This window comes from Tachypleus tridentatus, chromosome 2, assembly GCF_004210375.1.
Source record: "Tachypleus tridentatus isolate NWPU-2018 chromosome 2, ASM421037v1, whole genome shotgun sequence".
NCBI classification, from domain to species: Eukaryota; Metazoa; Arthropoda; class Merostomata; order Xiphosura; family Limulidae; genus Tachypleus; species Tachypleus tridentatus.
In genome coordinates, this window is record NC_134826.1 from 31,623,104 (window position 1) to 31,640,091 (window position 16,988).

The 16,988-nt window shown below is 35.8% G+C and overlaps 1 protein-coding gene across 3 annotated transcripts in view; it reads left to right on the forward strand.

The window, feature by feature from the left end:
• The first annotated feature begins 11,523 nt into the window (after positions 1–11,523).
• LOC143240355 (ubiquitin-conjugating enzyme E2 T-like) overlaps positions 11,524–16,988 on the forward strand; it is a 57,614-nt gene continuing 52,149 nt past the window's right edge. For 2 of the 3 annotated variants that reach the window (XM_076482672.1, XM_076482685.1), the window contains exons 1-2: positions 11,524–11,660; positions 15,827–15,969. The gene's annotated coding sequence lies outside the window, so the exon portion shown is untranslated. The remainder of the gene's footprint in view (positions 11,661–15,826; positions 15,970–16,988) is intronic. The other variant, XM_076482676.1, reaches the window with a different exon arrangement.

Below are 16,988 nucleotides of genomic sequence, written 5' to 3' on the forward strand. Positions count from 1 at the left end.
TCACGGCCTCATAACTAGCTTTCTATATATTGTGATAGTATATTTAATATTTTGTATTAATCATCTCAACACGAGCCAAACAACAAATTTATGTATCCATAGATCACTCTTCCCTGATGTTCCCATACCTTAACCCTTTGTAACCACAACCACATTAATGGAATGCAGTGAATCAGTTAAAGAAACCTGTTCTTCTCACAACTTGACTTCAAATAATCCTCACCAATTTGAACAAATTAGAATATCCCATGAGAACAGACCTGTTAATTATTTCAAGGCACCTAATGTACTACATGGCAATATTTTATCACGTACATTTTAGACTTTCCCATTTGCACCCTCTAAGACTAAGTGCACATTTCTTGAAACTAAATCCCTAATCACCATGGTATGATCATGTTCATTTCTTCCATGTACTTTAATTTCCCCATATAACTTTTGTTTGTTATGAAATTTGTGCAAAGTTACACGAGAGCAATTTGCATTAGTCGTCCTTATTTTAACAGTGTAAGACTAGAAGGAAGACAGCTAGCTATCACTACCCACTGCCAACTCTTGGACTACTCTTTTACTAACAAATAGTGACATTATAACGCTCCCACGGCTGAAAGGGCAAGCATATTTGGTGTCACCCGAATCCGTAACCTTCAGCTCACGAGTCCAGCGCTCTAACGTCATGCCGGGCCTCAGATAACTTTTATTACCTCCATCTGTGTTATTAAATCACTATTTTTATTAATTAAAGCTTTGATCTCATTAGACAGTTTCACATCTATATGATTAAATGGTTTTTCGCAATGGCAAATTAAAACATTTCTATTCTTGAAACATATTGTTTTAAATACAAGTCAGTCTTTGGCTGAATACTTACGAGTGGTACAATGATGTGTTTGTGGACTTATAACGCTGAAAACCGGGTTTCGATATCCGTGGTGGAAGAGCACAGGTAGCCCATTGTCTTGCTTTGTGCTTAACTACAAATAAACAAACAACCTTTGGTTGTATTTCTTATCTCTTTAGTCTTATAAAATTGCAGCTCATTCATTTCATAGAAAGGCACTCTATCAGGGACGTAGATTTTTTACACCCGATGGGGGGATGATTTTTGCAACCACTTATGTGCACTGTTTAATTTGCAAATTGGTAATTTGATTACGTGAACCTGAAAGCTGTAAACATGCAGTCACAGAGTAATCTTGTTACCACGATACTTCAAGGTTTTATGTAGGTTTGTATAGGTGAGGTGTTGTGAACAGTTTTCAAAATGTTAATAGAATAAAGACAAATGTGTCACAAATTAACTGCCACATGAATTTATTCCTGCACATTGCACAAAATGGCCATTATACTTGACAAGGTTGCTAATAACTTTCATTGCTTGTATTACGTTTTCAAATATTAATAAAATTAGTGATTACCCTTGATAAGTTTGTATCTACTGAAAAACTGTTCATGTTGTTTGATAAAAATAATTAAAATGTCTTTGCGAACTTTTGAAAATCACACATCAATACAATGTAGCACATAATTATTCATACTTTTCATTGAAGTAAGATTCATTTAGTCCTCTAGTCTACACGTTCCCAAACGTAGACCTCCTTTGTGATGATCTGTTAATGAATTCTTTCATAAGCTCTTTTATATTTATCTTGTCGACCTCATCTTTGTGAGTGTGACAAACTGCCACATGGTTGAAGCGACATTGAGACATAGTTAACCTTAACCACGTCTTCAACCGTCTGAATGCAAAAAAGCTGCGTTTACATTTGCAGCTGAATACTGGACATACAAGCAAAATTTTCATGAGAAGAAACACTTCACTAAACATCTGTTGGCTTGTTTCACGCATTTTACAGTAAGCATCCTTCGCACCTTTCAGATATACTGCTTTTGTTGTTCGTTTGAACATGGGCAACTGAAACTCGAGCCGTTGTTCAGAGATTTCTGGATAGAAGTTTATAACCGAGTTGTCAATCTTGCCAGATGTAATCATGTTCTCAAGTGCCAAATATTACCTCAAGTCATTGTTGTCCACATTGAATCTAGTGGTCAGATGTTTTATGACTGTGTCCACAAATTCAAAATATTGGCTTCTGTAGTAATCTCTAGCTGTTGCAGAATGGTGTGCTGAGCCATCATTTGTGATCCTTCTGGGGGATCTGCGAATGCGTGGTAGTTCAATAGGCACCAGATCTAGGGAAGTTACCTTTTTCTCAGCTTCATCAAATATCTTGTTGTAATTTTCCTCTGTTCACAATACCCGCAATTGTTCAACTCTCATTGCAGATGCTTCAATCATGCCAGATACTGTCGCTGGTTTTCCTTGGAATGCACGGTTTAGTTCCTCTAATGCAGCTAATGGATGCTGAGCCATCAACAATCCTAAAACTGTCTTTCCTTTGTCAAATCTGTCCAGCAGACCTCGTGATTTCACTGCTACATCTGATTTTTCATTTGCTAATTCAGACAAAGAATCAACAATGTCACTGTAGTGATCATTAACACATGTAACTGCATATAGGCAGCACAACCAGCAGGTTGGACACAGTGGGCAGATGTATTTAACTGGACCATTGTGGCTGTCTGACGATACAATATTTTCAAAGATTGTCTTGCACTTGCCTGACCTTTGAAGCAAGACACTAAGTGTATGTTCCCACTGGATAGAATCTCGAACACATTCACAAACTTCAACTGCATGTTGCATTATTAAATTAGCCTTGTGTGCTCCGCAGTGAAAAAACAAAGCTGATGGTTGCTTCTCTTTTATTTTTGCCTGGCCTCCACTGTACACACCACTCATGTTAACGGCTCCATTATATGTTTGTGTTCTTAATCCTGATAGTGGTAAATTGAGTCTAATCAGTACATCAAGTGTAGTCGAGGATATTGTTTCACCAGTTGTACTGGAAACACTGTACAAATCAAGAAATGTCTCATGGACGTAATGTTCTCATCTACCTATCGTAAACATATTGCTTCCTGTTCGGCACCTGTAACATCTTGAGTGCCATCAACCATTAATGCAAATATTTTACTTTGCTGTACTTCGTGTGCTATGTTCCTCAGTATTTGATGGCTGAACATCTCCATTATTTCATTCTGAGCCTGGGGTGATATGAATGTAGTTTTCTTTGACAAGTAGGCCGTCAACTCAGGATCATCTTCTTCCAGGAGCTTCATTAATATACACATAAGATTGATACAGCTTCAAGCTAAAATGGCCTGCCAGATCTAGATCACAGGAGTTTACGCTTGGGAGTAATATTTTCAAATTTCGTACTCTGTTCAATCTGTTGTGATGAAAGTTTTGCTTAATCTTACACTACGTACAAGACGTAGGTTAATTCCGTGATCGTGCTTGCAAGCCTTGCATGTATACTTAGGCCTACTGACTGATAGTTACGAACTGTCGCTTAGATCGAAAAGCTTAGAAGCATGCCTATATTAAAGATGTACATTTCAGCTACTGAAAAAGCCTACATCTAGGCCTAATTATGTAATTCGATTGGTAAGAACACGAGAATCACAAGAACAAACACACAATTTGTAGGCCTGTGATGCAATAAAACAATTCAACAGACAAAACTGTAGGGGGATGATTGTATGCACCATACCCCCCACCTAAAATGAAGGAGGGGATGTATACCCCCATTCTCCAGGATCTACGCCCCTGCATTCTATTCTCTCTTTTAAAAATCTATAATTATTGAATAGCTTACAACTTGAAATTTCTAAATAATTGTTACTATCATTGCTCTTCATATCTATCTAAGTTTCTGTAATTTTCATTAGTTAGTAGTCTGAACACGAGCCTTGAATGTGTCTAATTTGTTCTTAAAACTTGTTGTATGTAGAAATACAAGATTTTTTCTACGTGCTTAATTTAATAAAATTCAACTAGATGTTTCAAAAGGTTTCATGCACACAAGAGTATATCGATTTAACTCTAGCATGTTGGTCAAGAAAGCAGTTAAGTTCCTTTTGGTAAAGTTTCCAATTCTCAGGATCATTTACAATGGAAATGACCAACAATGATATAAGTATAGTGTACGTCCCTGAGAAAAATATTATTATTGTGTTATGCATATGATGCTACGTTTTCTCTCTTTTGAACAGAATATTGCAGATTTTTATTAACTTTAAACAATTCTTTCTCATAACATTCAAACCTCTATTCTTTTTAAACTTAAGAACGATCATTTTTCTCTGTTGTGTATTGTGTCCAATCAGCCAAACGCCAGATAATTCTGTGATAAATTTTCTGATCGACCCAGTTATTCTGCAAATAATAACTTATTACTCTAAGGGAAAACAATGTAATTCAAATAACATATAGTAGGTTAGATGGAGAAATTTATGATGCTTTGATCAAAAAATGTTTGTTGTGAAAATTTCAGCATTTCTCCTAAGACGTGTATGTACTTGTGCTCTTCTAAAATCTATTGTTATTAAATTTAAGGATTACAGTTGAGAAAATGACACTTTCCATAATTTGAGAAACTTATAACGAAGTGAAGAATTAATCACCGAGGAAATACAGTGGTACCTCGGTTCTCGAACTTATTCCCAGAAGGCTGACCGAAAACCGAATCAATTTTTCCCATAGGAAATACTATAAATTAAATTAATCCGTTAGAGATTTCCAAAAATTACGCATTATGAAGCATTTTAAGTAAAAATATTGCTTATTTATACCTGTATAATAATACTTAGATGCATAAAGTCAACCACAAAATCTATAAACACAATAAAAAAACAATAAATGAAAATTTAACTGCATTTTACCTGTGCTGAGGAGAGCTGATGGCATGAGTGAAAGGTGGTGAGGAACGTGGAGAGTAGGAGGGCTATTATTGTTTGGAAGGGGAGTCACCTTCCATAAAAACGTCAGGTAGCTTTCCTTCTGGTATTCTTTCTCTTTTCTGTCTCTTTGCACCGCTACAACCTGCTTGAGACTCACTAGAGTTATTTCTCACTAAAAACTTGTCTAATGATGTTTGTTTCTGCCTGCATTTTAAAATGTTTCTGAAGTAAGATATGACATTGTAATTGAACAGGCTTATGCTGTGGTTTGATACAGCTTTGTCAAGGTGAAATTTTTTCCACAAAACTTTGTAACTCTCCCCATTTCACACACATTTCCTTGATCAGTGAACTAGGAACATTCTCCCTTTCCTCCTTCTCATCTGAAGACACTTTCTCAGTTGCCTTCTGTTGCTGCTCCTTCTGAAAGTCTTGGAGTTCTTTCGTGGTGAGCTCAGTGTTGTGGTCTTCCACCAACTCCTCCACATCATCACCACTCACATTCAAGCTCATACACTTGCCTAGTGAGACAATATCCTCGACAACAGGCTCAGCCTCAAAACCTTCAAAGTCTCTATCTGCTACTGAGTCTGGCCACAATTTCTTCCAGGCTGAGTTCATGGTCCTCAAAGACACTTCCCTTCAGGCTTTGTCTATGATCCTCAAGCAATGGAGGATATTAAAGTGATTTTTCCAGAACTCTCTGAGGGTTAATTCTGTGTCAGAGGTCACTTCAAAGCACCTTTGAAACAGTGCTTTAGTGTAGAGTTTCTTGAAGTTCGATATGACCTGCTGGCCCATGGGCTGAATGAGAGGAGTCGTGTTAGGGGGCAAGAGCTTCAGTGTAATGAAGCTGTAATCCTCCATCAACCCGTTCTCGAAGCCTGGTGGGTGAGCAGATGCATTGTCTATCGCAAGAAGAGCCTTGAGTGGCAACTGTTTTTCCGTGAGACAATTCTTTACACTTGGGGCACACACTTCATGGACCCACTCCATAAAAAACTGCCTGGTTACCCATGCTTTACTATTAGCCTGCCACATGATACTTAGTTTACTTTTCCGGACATTATTTTTATTAAAACCCTCGGGTTCTCAGAATGGTACACAAGCAAAGGCTTAAGTTTTAAGTCCCCACTTACATTACTACATAACAATAGAGTTAGCCTGTCCTTCATTAAATTGTGTTCTAGCAGTGACTCCTCCAGCTTGGTGATGTAGGTCCTCTTTGGCTTTTCTTTTCTTATCACAGTTGAACACTTGTTGGGAATAAAACCCTCAGCTTTCTATATAATTCTTAAATTCCCAAACAAATTTATCAGCAGCGTCTTTGTTAGAACTGGCACCCTCCCCATGTCTCACCACATTATGTATGCCACTTCTCTTCCTAAATTTTTCAACTCACTCTCTGCTAGCCTTAAAGGCATCACTTGTATCAGCACTTGTTCCAGGTCCAGGGGTGTTTTTCAGGAGGTCAACATGCAACTGCTTTGCTTTCTCACAAACAATTGTTTCAGAAATGCTATCACCAGCTAACTGTTTCTCGTTTACCCAAATCAACAACAGTTTTCTACTTCTTCCATTGTTTATGATCTTTGTTTCGTAAGCACTGTTATTCCTTTTGCAACATCAGTTCCTTTGATGACCTCTTTATTTTTCAGTATGATGCAGACCGTAAACTTCGCCATACCAAACTGTGTAGCAAGGTCAGACACGCGAACACCACTCTCATACTTCGCTATGAGATCTTTTTTCATCTCTATTGTGGCTCTAACAACTTTTATTTTGGGTTTGCTGCTTTTATTATCCTTCTTTGACCCAATGGTGACTTATTTAATCAGAATGTTTAGAGAAAAAAGAAAAACGAGAACGTTCACAGCAGATTTTAGTGGGGGTGTGGACTTAGCGACAGGTGTGGGTAAAATGTTTTGGGCAAGTTTGGCGTGGGCCGAAAATGGTCGAAGGATCGTTCGGGTCATCAGTCGGGTTATTTCAGGGTTCGGGCCTCGACAACTTGGTTCGGAAACCGAGTTTATGTTCGACAACCGAGACACTTTTTTCTCAAACAATATATTCGAAAACCGAATTGTTCGAGAAGGGAGTCGTTCGAGAACCGAGGTACCACTGTATAGCTGTTTGAGCGAGTATTCAGGCCTCAGAGAAGTCTTCTCCCAGACATCACATTTTTTTTTCAATGCTGAATATGTCAGGTAGGTTATGGTGTTCGACTCGTAATCTGATGGTTGCAGGTTGCCATCCCCGTCGCACCAAATATGCTCGTATTTTTAGCCGTGGGGGTGTTATAAAACGTGAGGGTCAATCTCATTATTCGTTGGTAAGAAAGTAACCCAAAAGTTGGCGGTAGATGTTGATGACTAGCTATCTTCCCTTTAGTCATACACTACTAAATTAGGGACGGCTAGAGCAGATAGCCCTCGAGTAGCTTTGCGCGAAATTCAAAACAAACAAAGCATAGGCCCCTGATATTCTTTTCATTGTGTCAACAGACGCAGAAAAGAAAACGATCAGAATCTAGTACAGTCAAAATAACCAAGGAGGCAAGTACGGCTAAAGGTCATCAGAATAATGTGTGGACTGGTACATCCAAGACTGGGACAATCTCTATAGGACTCCCAAGCTTTAAGTTAATACCACTTGAGGAAAAAAAGAGTAGAAGTGGCACATCAAGCATTTACTGGTAATGCATTGGTGGCTGTTAACCTCTTTAAGATAAGATACATACTGCTAGAGCAGCATAAGTCATGAGCCGATCTGGTGTCACAGAGCCCAAGGTTGAGCTATCTACAGTAACTCGTCCTTATGCTTCCATGTGTATTATAGAGTATAGAAACCCCTGAGTATTCTTAATATACAAAGTCAACGAACTTTAAGACGTCTTAGTCTTGTGTTGGCGGTAAATCTGCAGAAGAAAGGTTTATGCAACGCTCATATGTCATTATGGTGAGACAAAAGAAATCTTTTTCCACCTGGACTATTTCCTGAAACGTTTCTAGCACATTACCATTTGGAATTACTGGACTCGGAAACAAGTAAGGCAGTAAATGATCTTGAGTGTGGCTATTTCAGTCCCTGACTCTATTAAATACTTGGAATTAGAATACAGTCATGGTAAGCTGTGCCAGTAATTTTGACCCAATGAGAATAGAGCTAGTCATTGGACTGAGTTCAAGGCCGAAAAGAGGAATTCACTGAGAGCTAGAACACTTATATAGAGATTTTGCACCATTTACATGAAAAGAAATACCTTGAAATAGCTTTAATATATTGTAACAAAGCATGAAAGGCGAACAGGATGCCCTTTGGTTAGGCTTGGCATGGCCAAGCGCGTAAGGCGTGCGACTCGTAATCCGAGGGTCGCGGGTTCGCGCCCGCGTCGCGCTAAACATGCTCGCCCTCCCAGCCGTGGGGGTGTATAATGTGACGGTCAATCCCACTATTCGTTGGTAAAAGAGTAGCCCAAGAGTTGGCGGTGGGTGGTGATGACTAGTTGCCTTTCCTCTAGTCTTACACTGCTAAATTAGGGACGGCTAGCACAGATAGCCTTCGAGTAGCTTTGTGCGAAATTCCCAAACAAACAAACCCTTTGGTTTATCTTGGCCACACAATCAACAAAATTCAACTAAGCACTAAAAAAATTAAAAATTAACTATTAGTAGTAAAATACTATAAAATTCTCTCTAAATAACATTCTCACTATTAAATATGAAAAAAAAAGATGATGCATTGACACCATCGATTCCCTTAACAATCGTAATTACCTGAATAACATTCCCTCTAACTCTTCTATTTTCAAGGAAAAAGAAGTTTAAAAATCTTAATTTCTCCTCTATAACTACGTCTATATTGCAGGTATCATCCTCGTAGCCTCTTTTTGACCATTTCCTACAAATCAATTTTTTTAAGGTAAGGAGCCTAAAACTGAATACATTACTCTATGTACAGTCGAACAGATGAGATGTAAGAATGAAATTATAAACTCTTTAGATTTGTGCATAGTATTTTTCTAGATACATGATAAAATTCTATTTTCCATGCCCCTAGCAATAACACATTACTTTAATGGCTTAAAAAGACTTATTAATTAGAACACCAAGCTCTTTTTCTAGTTGATTTCTAACATATTTAACACTATAAATTATATATATTTATAAATATTTTGTTTGGTTTTGAATTTCGCGCACAGCTACACGAGGACTATTTGCGCCAGCCGTCCCTGATTTAGCAGTGTGAGACTAAAGGATGGCAGCTAGTCATCATCACCACCCACCGCCAACTCTTTGGCTACTCTTTTACCAATAAATAGGGGGATTGACCGTAACATTAACTTACACAAACATTGATATATAACAGTATATTTGTCACATACACCACCTATTTATATATTTCATCTGATATTTGTTGTTTGTTATGAAGCACAAAGCTACATGGCCAAGTGTGTTAAGGCGTTCGACTCGTAATCTGAGGATCGCGGGTTCGAATCCCGATCGCACCAGACATGTTTCCCCGTTAAGCCATGGGGGCGTTATAATGTGACGGTCAATCCCACTATTCGTTGGTAAAAGAGTAGCCCAAGAATTGGCGGTGGGTGGTGATGACTAGCTGCCGTCCCTTTTGTCTTACACTGCTAAATTAGGGACGGCTAGCGCAGATAGCCCTGGTGTAGCTTTGCGCGATATTCAAAATAAACAAACAAAGCTACATAACGGGCTGTCGTAACGGGTATCCCAAATACGAGGGCTGTTTAAAAAATACGCGGACTATTTGAATTGCGCGGCTCCAGTTGGTTCCAGGAGAATCCGCTTGGTGTCGCTAGGTTCGCACAGATCAGCTGATTACGACGCCATTTCCCGATTGCAGATATCTTCATTTGTGTATTAGCTATGCGGTTTTAAGTGAAGCGCGATTTTTTTCGTTTGGCGGATTTCAGAATGAATGACCTGAAGGAGCAACGACTCACTGTGAAATTTGTGTTAAACTTGAAAACTCTGCAACTGAAACTTTTGCTATGCTTAACACGGCTTACGGTGATGTTGCTATGAAGCGTACGGCATGTTTCAAGTGGCATGAACGTTTTAAGTATGGTCGACAGTCCATTGAATATGATGAGCGTCCTGGACGTCCTTCCACGTCAACTGACGACCCACACGTCGACAAAACACCCTGGTGCGGGCAAATCGACGTCTGACTGTCAAGGAGCTTGCTGAAGAGTGTGGGATATCATTTGGATCTTGTTACGAGGTTTTGACTGAAAAATTGAAGATGCGCCGCGTTGCTGCGAAATTTGTGCCTCAGAACTCGTGAGTTTTTGGCCAAATACTCGATCACTGTTCTTCCCCACCCTCCTACTCACCTGACCTTGCTCCTTGAGATATTTTCTTGTTCCCCAAACTCAAAAGACCCTTGAAAGGAAGAAGATTTGAGACGATTCCCGAGATTAAGGCAAATGCGACGAAGGAGCTGGAGGACATTACAAAAGAAGCGTACCAGGACTGTTTCAACAAGTGGAAACACCGTTGGGATAAGTGTGTGCGTTGGGGAGGAGAGTACTTTGGAGGGGTCCGAGACCTGTAACTTCTAAATAAAGTACATTTTGTTTTATGACGTCAGTCCGCGTATTTTTTGAACAGCCCTCGTAGGTGTCAGTAGTATGTTACTGGGTGGCACATATTCAACTGTTTCAATTAGGACAGTGTTGCTATTATACAAATTTATGTCCATGGTGGATATAAAAGATGAAGAAACAAGATTATTAAAAATTGTTAACTTAAAAAGGGAGAATAGAGACCTTCAAAAATACAGAAACAAGATAAACAGCTTAAAGTAAAAATGGAATCGTAAAAAACGTAAGCAAATAAACTTAAGGTCTGAGACATAATGTTGACATTATTTACTCAAACAAGCTCAGTATGACCGGGTGTTTAAGGCGCTCGACGCATAATCCCCGTTATACTAAACATGATCGCCATTTCAGTCGTAGGGACTTTAAATGCCACGATCAGTCCCACTATTCGTTGGTAAAAGAGTAGCCCAAGAGTTGGCGGTGAGTAGTGATGCCTGGCTACATTCCCTCTAGTCTTACACTACTAAAACAGCCTTTGTGTTGCATGACGCGAAATTCAAAAGTAATAAATACGTTTTCTCAAACTACGAATTTATATCTTGACTCTACTAAATATTACAACTTTTAAACATGAAGTCAAAATAGGGATTTGTAGCTTGAGAAAATAATGTTTGTTTTTGTTTTTTGGAATTTCGCACAAAGCTACTCGAGGGCTATCTGTGCTAGCCGTGCCTAATTTAGTAGTGTAAGACTAGAGGGAAGGCAGCTAGTCATCACCACCCACCGCCAACTCTTGGGCTACTCTTTACCAACGAATAGTGAGATTGACCGTAACATTATAACGCCCCACGGCTAGGGCGGGCATATTGGCGCGAGTCGGGCGCTAACCCGCGACACTCAGAATGAGAAAATAATGTCAAAATTATATGTAAAACCACAAGCTTGTTTGTTTACTTTTTAACAATTGCATTTTCAATTTAAAATTATCTATGTGGTTTCTGAATGTTTATAAAGATCCCTATTCCCACTTTTTAAAATAAAAAAATATAATATTTTAGAAATGGTGTTATGTGTTTTTTATTCCCGATGAACTTCATATTTTATTTCAATTCATCATATTCTGTCGATTTTGTGATATTTTTCGCGTAGGTGTGTTTGTACAGTATTGCTTGTTTTTACTTTTGTACAGGATTGGATGTTATTTTCAAATAGTATTATATAACTTTTTAGATTCAAGTGTTTCGGAATTAGATATAGCAATTCGTTTCGATAACATGTAAGTAGGGAGCATAAGTTTGTGTTAGTGGAAGTGATGTGTTTTGTTGAATTTATTATTCTATTCCTTAAAATATTTCATTTTATTTTTTTTGTAATGGAGAGGTGCACGTATTTTGAAATTAGAAGCCATGTGCAACAAAATATTGTTACTCGTCAACATTTCCATCGTATCTTTCAGTTTTCATCCAATGTCTGTTTTTACATAGTAATAGTAGTAACTTTATTTATTTCTCATTTCCAACAAACATATTTCATAAATTTTATTTTATGTAATATAAGTGGCCTATATCTGTGTATTATTTATTAAATTTGTTATTTCTGAGCTTATCAGGTTTTCTACTGAAAATTCTACTATGTTTTATAACTAAAATGGTGTTGTATGAAAAATTAAAGTAAATTTCCTGTTTAGAATGTTTATATTTCTTAATAACAGAATTAGCCATGAACAGAGAAAAATCGAAACATGTAAAGAAAAACAGATAAAATGCATTCATAATAATTATACTAACAATACAAATTAGTAGCCCTAGTAATACTACTAGGGTAATTAGTCATTTTTAACACTTTTTTTGTGACTTTTTGTATACTTCTTGTGTTTTTATGCATTTGTTGCAAATTAAAATTTAATTGTTAACTACATATAAAATTTTAAATTGTGATTACTCGAAATTTGTATTTTTCACTTCATCTTTCAATTATACCAGACTGTAATTTAGTAATGGTAATGTATTAACTGTGCTTTGCTTTGTTTTGTTACATTTATGATTTACTTTTGTTTTTGCAGCAGATGAGTCTGTCCTAATTATATTTGCACGTTTTTGTTTTTTCAAGTTAAAGATACAATTATATTGAAAGACTGAACCAAGATCTTGTAGGCTGCATGCCACAACATACTCAAGTTGTCATGAATATGCATGATACTGTAAATTGTTATATTGTTGTAATCTTTGTATTATTAATGCTGTTATTTGTTTGTTAAATAGAGATACATAACTCTGGATTTTAACAACAGAGTTAAAACTTTAAGGTTAAACAGATTAAATATTCTAAGAAATTCTTAAATCTGCAACTTGAGAATTTTAGCATTTCTAGAAATATGTTACAGTTATAAAATTGTCATGAAGCTCTTTACAATACTCATGACAAATTATTTCTCAGACAGTAGAAACTAATTGCTGGCTTAAAAACCTTTTGACCAGTTTCATGGGCCAATAAACATTAACTGTAGGTTTGAATGCACTTTATGATCAGTTTTTTTAGCTGGGGAATTCAATAAAAGAAAGTAGTGAAATATAAAATAAAAGCTATATTTGAACTGTGAAATGTATATAATAATACCAAGCTTGTACAAAATACCCTGAAAAGGATGTAAAACATACATTATAACAGGTTTTCAAATTTTAACAAGGGAAAGACCAATAATTATTTTTGAATAGTTCTTTTTCATTATTTCAACGTGTTGATGGTACCACTTTTTTTGCATCATAAAACTACCTTAGCATCATATCTTACAGAATACACTGTTGACATACACTGTACATTGACATGGTTTGTAGCTTACATACTGGTGTCTTATTTCTTACTTAATTAACAAAAATGGCATTATCTTACTCCTTGCAAAACATGCCTTCATGTTCTTTTGTATTTCTACTAGTACAAAAACAAATACAGTTGAATTCCATAACATAATGAAATAGATACAGTAGCTGCAAAAAGGCCACAGACAAAACCTGCCTGTTTGTAAGTACATACTATATGGACACAGTACACTGACATATTTGTAACTTACATGTTGATGTCTTACCTCTTCTTATCTGAATTGGAGCTTCCCAGTGCCACAGTAATATGTCTGCAGTCAATCAAAACTCTGGGTTTTGATACTTGTGGTGGGTAAAGCACAGGTAGCCTATTGATAGTAACTTTTGTGAAATTTGTTAATAAATTACAATATTTTATTAGTAATGTTGAAAGAGTGATACAAAATTAATATTAAATGGATTTAACAAAGAAACTTTAAATAAAATTATTAAAATATTATGTAATAAATTTAATAACGTATTAAATAAATATAAAGAAATTAAGAAATTTTACTAAAAGTTTCTGATAACTATTTTTAGTTGTGAATAAGGCCATTTAACAATTTGCACCACTTTACGTGGATGAACACCTTACTGCATATTAAAACTTGTTTAAGAGTATGAAAATTGGTGGTTACAGCAGACTTAATTGGTAGTGGTCAGAAGTTGTACTAGTTAGTTTAGATAACTGATTGGGCCCTTTATACTAGTATAATTTGTTTACTGTAGTAACAGTTAGTGCTTTTCTACCATAATGGGGGTTGGAATGCTAACTTCAAGAAGTGAATTTAGTTAATTTACTGGTAGTACCTAATTTTTATTTTGTCTCAAACATCTTTACTTTGGAGAGCAGTCATCTTCCCTCAACTGTCTGCAGGAAGTGAAAGGTGATATAGATGTGGAACGCTGTGAGCTTGAGCACCTGCATCTCGCTCTCCAATTTTTTATTTCTAAGTTCTGTTTCTATAATTTTTATTTCTTTATGTGAAACTGGCAAGTGGAGGTTAAGACTGATATACAGTGTTCCCACCACATTGTGTGTCCTACTTCTTCAGTCATCTCCAAAACCTAGGGAACGTTCTATATCCCACATTATAGCCTGTACCCTAGGATAATTTCAATTGGTGCAGTGTTTTTTAATTTTAATTTGGTTTTGGCTTCTTTTTGGCTATAACAAATTAGCATCAGAAGTTTGGATTTGCTGTTTTTAATGCAGCCCTTCCTTTTGATTTTGTTTTATTTTACTTGACTCTTAATATTCTCATTTCTGTACATACACACAAACATGAACAAACACTATTTAGGTTTCTTTCTGTTTCACCTTCATACATTTTACTTCCTTTTGTTTTTTGAAAAACAAACATTTATCACACCTTTTTAAGTACAAATTTGCTAAATGTTATGAAATTTTCCTTATTAAAAAGCATTTAGCATCAAGTAATATTGGTTTAAGCAATTAGTGTAAATAATGATGCTTGATACAACTGTACTTAGTGCATGAAGGAATGACAACAAACTGTAAGTCTAGATTCCATGGTGTTACTCTAAAGGAAGTTATTAACACTGTGCTAGAGAAGAAAACCTTCCCTTAAATAGTTACTTTTTTATTTTGTGGGGTTTGCTTATAAGCTTTGACAAAAAGTCATGTAATCAAAAATACCTTAGTGTGAATAAAGGAATGAAATAAAGGTTGGTGGTCAAACTGGTAGCTACAGTTTAGGATTGATAAGAATTTTCCAGCAAATATTTATTTTGTTAGCTGGGCTACATATTTTGTTTTACCCACCATCATGTCTGAAATTACACATAACTACATATCAATTATACACTATTTCAGTAATACTAGTTTATTTATTAATTCGGGGAATTTTGTTTTTAAGAATATTTGAAAAAAAAATCAAAATAAAGTTTACAACCAAGACTGTAATAAAACAAAAAAGAGTTTTTAAATCAATATCCATAAACTTGAGTTCACAGAAAAGATTTGCTCAATTTGTTTAGCTTTACAATGACAAGTCTAAAGAAGTGCACCATGTGGTGGTAAAACAAAGACATATCTAAAACTTTAATCATAATAAGGAATGTTAGTTCTTCAGTGCTCAGAAATTAAAACCACAATTGGATTAAGTTTGAATAGTACTAAAAAGTACTGGCCTTTAAACTTTAATATAGGATTCTAAATGAAAAAAATTGTATCAAACTATAAATGGTTCCAACAATAGCTAAATTTCTAACACTCAGTTAAAATAAATTTAAAAGGAGATAGGTGAGAGATCAGTAACTACTTTGAGCTAACAGCAACAAGAGATAGAAAGTCAATTACTTAAACCAGACTTATAATAAAGCCAATTGAAACACACTACCTTAGGCAAATACTATATGATGTAATCATGTGGCAAAATAATGATCAGATTGGCCAGTTTTCAGATTAGTTTAAGTAAGTTTATGTAATGATAAACTTGCTGAACTGTGCAGCTAGAATGTGTTTGAGTTTATTAGGTGTAATTGGTGCAATGAATATGTTTTATTTGGGAATTGCATATACTTTTAACGAAGCTACTAATGAAGATGTGCAATTTTTATGTAGAGTTTGTAGGTTGGAGAAGAAATTGGAGGCTGTCCTAATCAAAGTAGAGGCAACAGATAAAGAGAAGCAAAGATTGTGGGAACTTGTACCAGGATTTCAGGACAAGCTTAAACTTTTATCTGCAAGGGATATATCAGCTAACAGTAAGTTTCAAGAAGTTAGGAGTACTGTTGGAGTAAAATATAGTAAATCTAATCATAATGACCGTATTCTATTGAGCAACAAATTTCAGCCCTTGGCATCTGCAAATAAGAAATATTGAAGGGAAGGAAAACAAAAGAGTCAGAGAAGGATATCTATGATAAAGAGGCTATAGCTGTTAGTAATTCTGTGAAAAGGCATGTGGACAGAATAGTTTTTGAATTAACAGTGAGGATGAAGTTATAAGTCGGTCAGTTGAGTTAAATGCAAAGTTTGAGTTGGTATGTAAGGAGGGGAAGATTGGCTGGTAGGTCTTGTGGGATCAGGTCAATGGAAGAAGGGAGTTTGCTTTTTTTAAATCTACTCTTTTGATCATTTCTACATTTGAAGTTAACAATAAATCTAAAATAGCATTGTCATGAGTAGGTTCTGTAATTAATTGGTGAAGAAAGCCATCTGAACAGTTTGCCAAAATCTTTCTTGTTGGTTTGACTTAAATCACCCATAATTATGACTTCATGAACAGCTGAAATCTTAATCTCATTGTGAAAGTTTTTCACTAATTTAATCTATATCATTTGGTGGTCTGTAACAAATTCCCACTAAAATTATTTTCCAATTACATTTACTAACAGAAACCCAAATGGATTCAATCCTATGATATTACCTTTAATATTCTGAATTTCAACAGGATGCAACTTGCATTTTACATAAAAAGCCACTTTTCTCTCTCTCTCTCTCTTTAATATATTATCCAGTCCATATTTTAAAGACATTTCTGTGTTTAAAATCTTCCTTCAACCATGTTTCAGTTACTCCCATTATAACAAAATCCTTCATTCCTATCAGTGTTCTAAAGTAATCTGTTTCATTTGTTATATTTCTTGCATTATAATAGTAACAATTAAGCCTACCTTAATAGTTTATTCTATTCTCGTTTTCTATGCTAAAATCTTTTCTGCTTATTCTTTTTGGATGTAGTTTATCTTAGCTGTCACTACTTTTTAGTTCTAGTTTAAAA